The following is a 13,681-nucleotide window of genomic DNA, read 5'->3' as shown; positions in this document are numbered from 1 at the left end:
TTGCACGATCTCCCTTGATATCCCACTGGTACTCCAGTTTCTTCTCAAATGTCAAAGAAATGGTAAAAACTGGAGAGTAATTGTCCCTGTGTAGGTGAATGGTGGGGAGAACTGGAAAGGAAGAGGTGTGATATGAGGGAGAATAGGTAGAGGAATGGGACTGAAAGGAATGGCCTGAGAGCTGGCTTAGACTTGATGAGCCCAATGGTAAAAATATCATATAATCAGAATCCTACTTTTGTTTCCATCAAAGCACAGTCTCAAGGGTTACTTGAGGAGATAAACCTCAGTCTCAAGGGTTACTTTTGGTTTTGGTCATGTAAACCATATGAATAAGACAGTGCAAGATTGGAGCAAGATAAGTTCATTGACAGAAGCACAAAGTTACTTAAGATAGAATTGATTCTGTTCAGAGGAAAACATAATTTTCCATGACTAACATCATAAATTGCTACTCATAAACATGACAGGTTTGTATCACTCTGTCCATCAGACAGGGTGGAATTATGCTATTCAACCAATCTAGGATGTCTCATTCTCCCCATAGATATAGGCTGTTCAACCCATCTAGGATGCTCTGCCATTACTACATGGATGTTTTATTTTTCTCTTTTAACCCCTTTCTCCTGCCTTCCCCCCTTGCTTATCAAGAATCTATCAACCTCAGCTTTAAGTATACCCATTGAATTCCGTGGCAATGAACTCGACAGATTCACCACACTCTGGCTAAAGAAATTCTTCCTCTTCTCTCAGGTTGTTTCCTCTGGTCCTAGGCTTTCCCATACTGGAAACATACTGTTCACGTTCTCTCTATCCATGCCTTTCAATACTCGATCGGTTTCAAGAGATTCCCCCTCATCCTTCTAAACTCCAGCGTCTACTGGTCCAGAGCCATTAAATGCTTCTCACGTGTTAACATTTTCATTCCTGGGATCACTTCTCATGAATGTCTGGACCCTCTCCAATACCAGCACATCTTTTCTTAGATATGGTACCCAACACTGTTGACAATACTCCAAATTATAGTCTGACCAATGCTTCATAAAATCTCAGCATTACATAGTTGCTTTTATATTCAAGTCCTCTTGAAATGGATGCTAACATTGCATTTGCCTTCCTAGATCTACATATATTTGGGGTAAAGCCAGCCTTGGCTCAGTGGGATGTCTCTTGATTATCAGAAGCTTGTAGGTTCATGCTCGCTCAAGGTTTTGAACACACTAACTCAGGTGATGCTTCAGTGTTACACTGAGCAAATCTTTCAGATGACATGTTAAATTAAGTCCCTATCTTCTCGGAATGACACACAAATGAAAGAAAAATGGAGGGCCATATGGAAGGGAATGGTTTGATTGATTTTGATTAAAGGGTCGGCACAATATCAAACATCATGGCTGAAGGCTGTTCTATATACTGTGCCCTAAATGCTCCTTGCATGTTAACCCATTCGTCCCGTGATCATCCTCATAAATCTTACTCATTTCTGATGAGATTAAAATTCAATGTTCTAGCTTCTAATCACTTGCACTTTTCTTGATGGTATAGGAGGAACAATACTTCTCTCTTCTCCTCTTTAGCATCCAGGAGCATAAACAGCTATCCAGTTGGGTAATGATTCATTGCCTCAAACCTGGTCCATTGCATTTGGTTCTCTTGATGTAGCCTCCTCTATCTCTGCGAGACCTAAGATAGATGAGGTGAACATATTGCAGGGTACCTTTGCTCTCTCCACAGCAGCCACCTTGAGCCCTCAACTGTTATAGCCCCATTTCCTATTCCCAAAAGGACCTATCTGTCCTCGGCCTTCTCTAATGCCATGGTGATGCTAAGTGCTAACTAAAAGAACAACACCTCATATTCTATTTGGGTAGTCTACAACCCAGTGCTATGGATATTTAATTTTTCAATTTCAGGGAACCCATTACCTCTCTGTACCTTTCTCACCCTCACTCACTCAACCCACTCACTTCTGTGTATTGGCTCTCTTCCCTCTCTACACTCAGTTTGAATGCAGAGTCTCAGTACAAGAAAATGACCATTCTTTGCTTCCACAGATGCTGCTTAACCCTCTGAATTCTTTCAGTATTTTGGTTTGGTTTTGCTCCGGATTCCAGTATCTGAAGTCTCTTGTGTCTAGTGGCTCTCCAAATAATTACTCTCTTGGCAAAATAAGAATTCAATTCTTCTCAAATTTAAAAGAAATTAGAGTGTGTGGTAATTATCACAATGAAAATTTTGACCTCTTCTGTTCTTTATTTTGCCCCAGCACAACTAAGCTCCATCATTATATTCACCACAGGAAATGCTTCCTATTTTACTTGTAAAAAACAAGTACTTGGTAGCGTTAGAAGAATATAATTCTTCCCTTCCACACACATTCTACTTCTCCCCCAATGTTTAAGTTTGCGAGCTGGGTGGTTTTTCGTGGTGTTAACCAGTCACCTCAGAACTGACTTCCCTTCTTGACACAGAACATGTTAAGACGTTCTACTCTCCAGTTAAGAAATTTACAACCTTGTGCAAGACTTTTTCTCCCCTTCTTCCATCCTTCCCTTCTGCTTTCTCTTATCCAACACACGGCACATTGTGTTTTAATTGGAGCACTTAGCACCTAATTAAAACCCATAAACTTTGTACTTATAAAAAAAATCGGGTGACCAATGCAAGTAACTAGAATTTGAAGTGGGTACTTTACTCACTTAAAAACAAAATGCCAAAATAACAATAATTAACCCCTAGGATTTTCCCCTTCTATGCTCACAGTTATGGACTATTTATTTCAATGATACTGAAAGGTCTCGGCCCAAAACGTCGACTGTCCTCTTTTCACTAGATGCTGCCTGGCCTGCTGAGTCCCACCAGCATGCTGTGTGTGTTGCTTGGATTTCCAGCATCTGCAGATTTTCCCTTGTTTCCAATTCTACATTTTAATAATTTTTGGAAGATTTTTACATCTAAAACACACTCTGTGACTTCTACCTCAAACACGAGGAAATCTGCAGATGCTGGAATTTCAAGCAACACACACAAAAGTTGCTGGTGAATGCAACAGGCCAGGCAGCATCTCTATTTCAAATCCCTCCCACTTTCAAATCTCTTATTAGCTCTTCTTTCAGTCAGTCCTGATGAAGGGACTCAGCCCGAAACGTCGACTGTACCCCTTCCTAGAGATGCTGCCTGGCCTGCTGCGTTCACCAGCAACTTTGATGTGTGTGACTTTTACCTGTAGCCTTGTGTAATAAAAGATACAAAGTCTAAAGCAGCATTCTTATTATTTGGAGCCTACACAAAACTCACAGACCTCCAAAATGGCACCCAGGGGCTACGTACATGTGGAGGATTGCCCTGGACAGCAACATTGGCAAGTACAATAGTGTATACACAGCTCACTCCTGCCAGATTTTCCAAAACAGTTTGAATGTGACTTAATTAGGACACTAAAATGAACTTGATGCCTGTGCAGCCTTTTGCAGGTCATCTACCCTGAACTTCACACAACAGAGCAATGTAATGTAGCAGAAAATATTCCCCACCAAGAATATCTAAAGAGTTCCACACACAAAAATGCGAAGGACCTCTGCAGATCAGGCAGCATCAATGAAGAGGAATAAACAGTCAACATTTTGGGCCAAGGACCTTCAACAGGACTGGAAAGGAAGGGAGAAGAAGACAGAATATTGCTCAGATGCTGCCTCACCTGCTGAGTTCCTCGAGTATTTTTATTTATGTATTTACTTACTTGGAAATACAGCATGAAACAGGCCCCTCCAGCCTTTCAAGCCACACCACCAGCAACTCACCGATTTAACCCTTACCTAATCACAGGACAACTTACAATGATCAATGTCTCTGGACTGTGGGAGAAAACTGGAGCATTCAGAAGAAACCCATACATTCCGTGGGGAGGACATACGATCTCCTTACAGAGGCTGCCAGAATTGAACTCCAATCTCTGATGCCCTGAGCCGTAATGCTAATCGTGGGACCCATGGTATGTTACTCCAGATTTCCAGCAAATGTAGAAGCTTTCCTATTTAAAGATATCACTACTTACAAGTTTGTTGCTGGTAGATTTAGTCTGACTATTGCAATGGTAGTACAAGTTTTTCTTAATACTTTCTATAGTTGTTGCAATTTGCCATCAACAAATATTTCACTCTTAGTTTGTGTAAACTTGAATCAAATCCTTTCATGAACTTCTAAGTTTCTGGAATAAAACCTCAGTGGTAAAACCACTTGAAATGTAACCCTTAATATCAATTCTAATAGGTCCATGCTATACTCCCTTCTGACCAGTATCTCCTTCTTAAGGAGAAGAGCCCAGAAACAGACATTACATTTCAAGGGTGGTTAGCAAAGGTTTGATATAACTGCAGTATATCTTCTATCCCTTGAAACAAGGCAAATTCTAACATTCCTCTACATATAAAGGTTAGATTTTAATTAGATAGCCTGATGATTGTCTATATGCTACCACATGTCACTTTAATTAACACAAAGACTCCGAAGTTTTCCTATGTCTCCACTGTTTAAGACATGTCAATGTTCGTTTGAATGAGCCCACATTTTGTCACTGTTTTGTTCGTTTCAAAGTTTCAAAGGTTCCATTATCATCTAAGTATACAACTCTGAGATTCTTATTCTCTAGATAGCCATGAAATCAAGAAATCAAGAACTTCTCCCCAAACCCACTTCCCCCCACAAAACACCACAGGACCTCCACCCCCAAACCTCCCTCCCTGCTCAAAAAAGCAAGAAAGAACAGGCAAAAGCACAGATTATAAAAAAACCAATACATAAATCTGTCCTATACATAAATGAGTCCTGACGAAGGGTCTCGGCCTGAAACGTCGACTGTACCTCTTCCTAGAGATGCTGCCTGGCCTGCTGCATCCACCAGCAACTTTGATGTGTGTTACATAAATCTAGACTGTTTTCAATGCCAATCATCTGAGTTATCAGTATTGTAATTTTCTATCCCATGATCTAAAATATTTATAACTACAGTAAAATGCTTGTGCTCCAGAACTGATCTTTGTACCAGTGACACCCTGTGAATGTGAATCAACCCTGCTATCACTAACCAGTGGCTTCTGGCGCACAGTCTATTTCCTAGCATGTCAATACTTTGCCTTCAATTCCATGAGTGTGGCTATAAATTTGGTGTACAGTGTCGTTTATGTGGGAGCAAAGAGAAAGGGAGGGAGGGAGGGAGAGACAAGGGAGGGGCGTTGCAGAGAGAGGGGGAAGAGGGACCCCTATCTCTCTGAGAGAGTACAAACTTCCAATCTGGAGAAATCTGTTCAGAATCAAGACTGGCTCAAAAGATTATAGTTAAGACATCAAGAATGTTTGAATCAGGCCTTTAAAATCTTGGGATAGAAAAGCTACAATGTATTTCACTCCATGTTTTGATATTTCAATGTACGCATGACAAATAAAGCTAATCTTTAAGTCTTTACTAAGCTTCCAGAGCTCTTCTCTTCCACAAAGATATTGCACAATTCACATCTTTACTGAGATTAATTTTGTTGATTCCTCAATTAATTACAATGTTCTTTCAGAAAGTAATTTCCTTATTCTTCCTTGCTGTATCACCATAATGGACTCAGATGGGGCTCACATAATTTATAGGGTCATATTTTTGTGGGTCGATTCTGATCAAACACGTAGATTATTTTGTACACTGAGTTTTTGTATGGAAATTAGTATCATTTTTGTGGCTTCAACAACGAATATTAGGCAGTGGAACATATTATTAAAATTATCCACTTCAATCACCTACGTGACAATATGGTCAATGGTCATATGGTCACATCAAACAGCACAGCCTGGCTCCAAAAGCAGTTTATAAATTGTTACTATCACAATACATTAAAGAGGAAATTAATATGAGACAATCGATTCCAAGGCTTCATGTGTCCTTGCAATCTTAAATCTCTATATTATGCACCATGAAAAGTCTAAAACAATGATATATAAAAACACACATTTTAACAAAAAAGGAATTACAATCTACATTGACCTAGAAGCTAACATGTAGAACACTATTTCTGTGTGCTACACAACGATGTTTTTAGCAAAAACCCAGTTGCATATTTAGCATTTCCAGATACTTATTCAGATCCAGAATTCCTGTGATGCACAGAAACTGCAAACCAGTACAATGATGTCAAGTGGTATGCACTATACATTTTGACATCACTTGTACAAGACCTTTCAGAATCAAAATCAGTTTTAATATCATTGGCATATGTCATGAAATTGGCTGTTTTGCAGCAGTACAGTGTAATTCAAAATAATAAAAGATACTATAAATCACAATAAGAAATATATTTTTGCATATTATAATAAGTAGTCCAAAAAGGGAGCAAGAAATATTGAGGTAGTGTACATTGTCCATTCAGAAATCTGGAGGCTGAGGGGAAGAAGCAGTTCCTAAAACATTTGTGGGTATTCAGGCTCTTGTACCTCCTTCTTGATGGTCACTGAGAAGTATATCCTGGGTGATGGGGGCCCTTAATGATGGATGCCACCTTTTTGAGGCATCACCTTTGAAGATTTCCTCATCGCTGGGAAGGCTAATGCCCATGGCAAAGCTGACTGAGTTCGCTCAGCCACACATGAAGGCCTCATGTCTTAAGTGGGAAGGTTAAGTCTGTTTTAGAAGCTGATAAGGGATCATACTTGACCTGGTTGATTGTTGTTCAGTTATTTTATGGAAGTGCAAGCACTGCAAATTTACTGAATTAGTCCGAACTCATAGACCTAGAAATTCCTTCACACAGCTGCTTAAGCAATAGTGCCTGTGGTGTTGAAAGTAGGTTTTATCCAGATGCAGCAGCATTGGGAATATCTTCAGGCCTCTTGATCCCATGGGAAATTTTAACTTTCCTTTGGAATTTCTGCTAACAGTAGAAATATTTTCGCAATATAAAACTCTCCTAAATAATATCAACAAAAGTGTAACACCCAAAAATTTTTCTAACTTCACTGACCTCAAGAATAACAGTTGCTATTGACTCGCAGAACAGCCAACTTTAACTAACCTTTTCTCCCCGAAACCTTGTTTTTAAAAACACTGCAAATCATTTTATGTTCTCATTGAGATTTGTGAATTCTTGTGACCTCAAATAAAAATACCCAGAGTCTTCTACCTCAAAGACTAACTGTTTCCCTTTCCATTGATGCTGCATTAACCTCTGAGGGTTTCCAGCATTTTCGGTCATAAGAATATAAGATATAAGACAAAATTAGGCCATTCAGCCCATTGAATATGCTCTACCATTTCATCATATCTGATCTTTTATTCCTCTCAACCCTATTCTCCTGCTTTCTCCCCGTAACCTTTGACACCCTTGCTAATCAAGAAGCTAAGAAATTCCCCCAGTGACTTTGCCTTCACAGCAGTCTGCAGCAATGAATTCCACAGATTCACCAGCCTCTGGCTAAAGAAATTACTCCTCACCTCTGTTCTAAAGGCACGTCCCTCATTCCTGAGGCTGTGCTCTCTACCCCTAGACTCCCTACCATAGGAAACATCTTCTCCATGCCCACTTTCTCCAGGCCTTTCAATATTCAATACATTTCAATGAGATTTCCTCCTCATCCTTCTAAACTCCAGCAAGTAAAGGCCAAGAGACATCAAATGCTCCTCATACCTTAATCCCCTCATTCCCAGAATTATTCTCATGAACTTCCTCTGGACCCTCTTCAGCACATCTTTTCTTAGTTAAAGGGTCAAAGCTGTTCACAATAGTCCAAGTCAGGTCAGACCAATTCCTTGTAAAGCTTCAGCATTACATCCTTGCTTTTATATTCTAGTTCTCCTGAAATGAATACTAACGTGACATTTGCACCAATTCAACCCGCAAGTTAACATTTAGGGCTCCTGCATGAGGACTCCCAAGTCCATTTGCACCTCTGATTTCCAATTTTTTTTACAATTTAGTCTACACCTTTATTCCTTCTATCAAGTGCATGACTATACACTTCCTTACACTACATTCCATCTGCCATTTCTTTACCCATTCTCCTAACCTGTCTAAGTCTTTCTGCAGACTCCCTGCCCTTCCACCATTCTTCGTCTATCATTCAAATCATTAACATATAACATGAAGAGAAGCAGTCCCAACACAGACCCCTAGAGAACACCACTAGTCACAGGCAGCCAACCAGAAGAGACCTCCTTTATTCCCACTCTTTGCCTCCTGCCAGTTAACCAATTTTCTATCTATGCTAGTTTCTACCCTGTAGTACCATGAGCTCTCTAGTTTTTTTTCACATATGTCCTTTAAAATATCCTAAATGATTCCTCAGAGTTGCCCACCTGACTCTTTCTGTCTCTGTCTGTCTCTGCCTCTATGGCTCCCTCTCTGCCTCTTTCCCCTTCTCTTTTCTCTCTCTTTCCCTCTCCTTCCTTCTCCTTATACCTCCCTTTTCTGAGGTGGCTCTTCTCTTTGGTTTTTGGCCACAGGCTTGCGATTCTGTTTTGGGGAAAGCTGTCCTCCTCCCCCTTGGGTTTTGACGAGGTTGTACTACCAGGTATGAAGCCATTGTGACCTTGCTCGATGTTGTTAAGGTATCAACTGCTGCCATTCTGTAAATACTGATCTACCAGACACATTCTGTTCCTAGTTGCCTCTGTTAGTCTCTACTAGAGTCCGGCTTACATCTCTGTGTGAGCAATTTGTTTACCCCTCAATCTGCCCTGAATCTGCCCCCTTGCTCTTTGACTGTCAAAATGAATGTATCAGCATCACTTATCTAGTTACTGGAACATGAGAAATTTACTTGACCAATGTATTACATACCATTTAGCAGACAGATTATAACCTACAAAAGCCCAGATCTCCTGAGAGTGAGATACATGAGAGTCAAGACCAGCATGAGATTCGGAGAAGGCTGTGGTATCCAGCAATGTGGTGCTCAGGGTCAGGAAGATGGAGCTTCCCAGCACCCAGGTGGAAAGTCATGTCTCATTGCTTGCACAGCAGTTGGTGGACAACAAGGAAGATGGCAGCCCACTACTGGCCAAGGCACAGGCACTTCCACTGAGTGCTGCATTACTAATGGAGACCCAGAGGCAGTCCAGAAGAGAAGTGGTTTGATATAGATCCTGAGCTCCACTCAGACACAGAAGGTGAGGGCATTTCTGCCACCACTCCCTGCCAGGCTGAGAATACATACCAAAGAGCAGCTACCACCTTACGCAGGAGACTGATTTTGATTAACTCCCTTCCCCAACACCCCTCTGTGATCAGTAATCAAGTTTTCCCATCAATCGAAGAAGGGAGCAGTATCCAAGACAGATCCCCAGCCATGGTGGCTTTCTCTCAATGCACCTCCAAGCACTTTAAATCCTGGAAGGCAGATATCTGAAACCCACTGTAGTGACAGCTGGGAAAGGACCCAGAGCTTTCCGACTCTTCAAGTTCAGTAGAGGTAGCTTACAGTAAATAATTTTGTTGGAAATAATTGTTTATTAAAGTATCACTCTACAAAATAATTTCAATATAAAACATAGGTAAAGTAACTGTCTTTTTGGTGAAGGGATGAACTAATAGGTATTTGTTACTGCTGCTTTGTCATTGTCGTGGAATGCTATCCAGACAGATCGTTCCATGCATAAGTACATCAAGGCAGAGAAAGCAGGTCGAGGCAGATTGGGGGATCAAAGTTCATCTTTTAGCGTATGAAAGGTTTATTCAAGAATCTGGTAACTGAGAATTAAAAGTGGGCCTTGAATCAGAATCAGAATCTCTATTGCCAGTATGTGAAACATACAAGAATTGATTGTGGTTCGGTGCCAAGCACAAAACATGGGACAATACCATAAAAGACAACACAAGAGCAACCAACAATTTACCAGACAATAGTGCAAACAGCTGCGAGCCATCAACAATTAGCAGAATGGTAACATGCACACATTTTAATAATTAAACTTAAATAAATATGAGCATATGAACAGACAACCATTATCAACAGAACAATGACAGCAGGAAAGACCATTTAACAGATCAATTTGCAGTCCCACTGTCCTTAAATGTTAAACACTTGGGTTGGAGATTGACACGGCTCTGGAGAGAGACCGGGTGAGTGGGTCTACTTTGGGGACTGACACAGGGCTATGGGGAGAATACATGTGTTAAATTACTTTAGAGAGTGATACAATGCTGTGGAGTGAGAGTGGGACCCTGGGAGTAGTTGTATAGGTTTGGAAATAGAGTGGGTTACTGTCACTACTTAGGGACTGAGAGAGGGCTGTGTCGACAGAACTGGACAGCATGATTATTCCGGTGACAGACATCGGCTCTAGGGAGAGTACGGGGAAGTCGGATTAACTTGGGGACCGACGGGACTGTAGGGAGGGGCTGGAGCAAGGGGATTAGTTCTGGGTCCAATGCAGGGTTGTGGGAAGAGAGAATAGGGGAGTGGTTATTGTCTGAATACAATCACAGAATTGTGGGAAGAGAGTTAGTGGTGGTGAAATTAGTTTGGGGACTGACAGAATCATTTGGAAATACAGCTGGGTACTGTCATTACTTGCACATTGACAGAGTGCTGTAGGGAGAGAGCTGGGCACTGGGATGTGTTTGGATTCTGAAATATTGTTACCTGGAGAGGAAAGCTCTGTGGCATTAGTCTGGGGGCCAACATGGGGCAATTGTGAGGGAATGGGGCAATGGGATTAATTTGGGAACCAACATAGGACTGTATGTAGTGAATCAAGCAGTGGATTTAGTTTGCCATTGTCAAAGGGCGGTAGGAATTACTGTATTTGAGACTTTATGATTAGTTTGTGGACTGGCATGGCTTTTGGGATGGAGTGGAACAATGGTAATAGTTTAGGCAACACACATCAAAGTTGCTGGTGAACGCAGCAGGCCAGGCAGCATCTCTAGGAAGAGGTACAGTCGACGTTTCAGGCCGAGACCCTTCGTCAAGCCTGTGTTGCTTGAATTTCCAGCATCTGCAGAATTCCTGTTGTTTGCGTACTAGTTTAGGGACAGATGCAGTGCTGTGAGTGTGGGAGAGGTCAGTGGGATTATCCTATAGATGAATGCAGGACTGCAGGGAAAGAGCATAGCAGGGAGTTCAATCTGGAGATTGATGCAGGGCTGAGGAGACAACATGGGGCAGTGGTATTTGTTTGTAGGGCTGTAGGGAGAGACAACAGGTTAGTGGTTGGTTTGGAGACTGATACTGAGAGAAAGCGTGCCTGTGGGATTAGTTTGAGCCGGAGGGAGAGTTTGGGTATGTGGGTCCGACACAAGGCTGTTAGGAGATACTGAGTCTGTGAGATTAATCTGCAGACTGACACAGGGCTTTGGGGAGAGAGCAGGCTTGTGCGATTAGTTTGAGGACTGATACAAGGATGGTGGGAGAGTGAGGGGATGTGTCATAGGCTTTGCGACCAATACATGGCTGCTGGAGGAGAGCAAGCCTGTGGTATTTGTTTGAGGACTAACACAGGGATGTGTGTTAGAATAAGGCAAGGAGGTTAGTTTGAGGACTGACACAGAGTGAGTTCCTGGGTCTCATTTCAGGCGGAGTTCAGAATTCTGAGTGAGTTCCGAGTGCTGATTTCTGAGTAAGTAGATAGAAGGCAGGAGAATGGGGTTGAGAGGGATAAAATATTAGTTCAACAGTTCCATTTAATATCAGAGAATGTATACAATATACATCTTCCTGTTTTTGCAGACACCCACGAAAACAGAAGAGTTCCTCAAAGAATGAGTAAAAGTGTTAGAACCCCAAAGCACCCCTACTCCCCCCACTAACAAGAGGCAGCAAAATAACGACCCTCCCCTCCCCATTTACTTCAGCAAAAAAGACATTAGCACCCTCCACCTGCCAAACAAACAATAGCAAAGCCCCCAACGAAGGCCATGATCTACAGTACAACAAAAACTAATGGTTCACCCAACAGTTCAACATACCACAGGTTCTCTCTTTCTCCTTAATAAAGGGACAGAGAGGTGTCACCCTTTCACAGCAAGAGGGGAGACCAACAAAGACAAGCGTTAAAGTCTGCTGCATTACTTTTTTTTCTGACTCAAGAATTGTCAACAAACTCTCCCACTCCAACAAGAGAAAGAGAGGGGAGAGGTAGTAATTCACCGAGTACAGCACCCCCGACAGCTGATCTGCTGTTCCTAATATTTCGTTTTCTCCTCCAATGGTTCAGTCGGCGGCACTGGCATAGAATCGCCTCGTCCTCCAGGTCGCAAAGCCTTGGAACCCCAAAGGCACACTTGTCTTCTACGCCGCGTCCTTGGAATATAGAAAAACGGCCCATCGATGAGCCCTGGGAGCGGGTCCCATCGCTGCAAAGAACTGAAGTTTGAGTGTAGCTCTACAAAAGAACTCCATCCAGATTGAAATGAAAAAAAAGAGACATCAAAGGTAGAAATTGACCTGTTTCCGCAGATGAGCTCGAAGGAGTCGCTGTCGAGTGCCATTGTAGCTCCGCCCACATATTAACCATGGTGGAATGGTGCAGCAGACACGATAGGCCTAATTCTGTTCCAATGTCTTGTGGTCCAAGTTAAATTCTCACCCCTTTCTAAACTTTTTGTCTTATTATTTATTCTGGAGACTCTCATAACCTCCCCTAATCTCTCCTTCCCTTTTACTTTATCCTCACTTTTCCAAACTGTTGAAGTGTTAAACTTACTACTTAGTTCAAAGGCACACTTCAACCCATCCCACAGACAGCAATTTTGCTCTATCAACTTCCTACCCTTTCTCAGTTTCACTATACATTGCATCTATTTGCATATCAAGTGGCCCATGCTCTACCCAATCACTCCAGTTCCCACTCCACTACAAGTTTAAACTGTCCCCAACAGCTCTAACAACCTTTTAGATTATGAGAACACTCAGTCCTCTTTTATTGTCATTTAGAAATGTATACATGCATTAAGAAATGATACAAAGCTCCTCCGGTATGATACCACAGAAAACAGGACAGACCAAAGACTAACACTGACAGAACCACATAATTATAACATATAGTTACAGCAGTGCAAAGCAATACCATAATTTGATGAAGAACAAACCATGGGCACGGTAAAAAAAGTCTCAAAGTCCCCAAGTCAATTGACTTCCGAGTCCCCGATAGCAGGAGGCAAAAGAGAGAAACTCCCTGCCATAAACCTCCAGGCACCGTCAACTTGCCGATGCCTTGGAAGCAGCCGACCTTAGCCGACACTGAGTCCATCCGTCCGAAAACTTCAAGCCTCCGACCAACCCCTCCGATACAGCCTCCCGAGCGCCATCCTCTGCCGAGTGCCTTCGACCTAGCCCCGGCCACTGAAACAAGCAAAGCCGAGGATTCGGGACCACCTGCTCCGGAGATTCCGGTTACCACACAGTAGCAGCGGCAGTGAAGCAGGAATTTCAGAAATTTTCCAGGTGTTCCTCCGTACTCTCACATCCGTCTCCATCAAATCAGAATTGTGCACGGTCCCCTACTTAACAGATAACAGACATCACCACCGAAGAGGCCGCGCGCGCTGCTGTCGCGCCACAATCTCCTCCTCCTCAATAACTTGACTGCAAGGTTATTCGTCTCCCTTAAGTTCAGGTGTAGCCCATCATTTTTGTACAGCTCATACCTTCCCCAGACGAGATCCCAGTGATCTAGAAGTATGAAACATTGCCCTCTGCACCAATT

The sequence above is a fragment of the Mobula birostris genome, chromosome 6 (genome assembly GCF_030028105.1).
Source record: "Mobula birostris isolate sMobBir1 chromosome 6, sMobBir1.hap1, whole genome shotgun sequence".
Taxonomy (NCBI): domain Eukaryota; kingdom Metazoa; phylum Chordata; class Chondrichthyes; order Myliobatiformes; family Myliobatidae; genus Mobula; species Mobula birostris.
The sequence above is the reverse complement of the archived record's forward strand: the minus strand, read 5'-3'. Positions refer to the sequence as shown.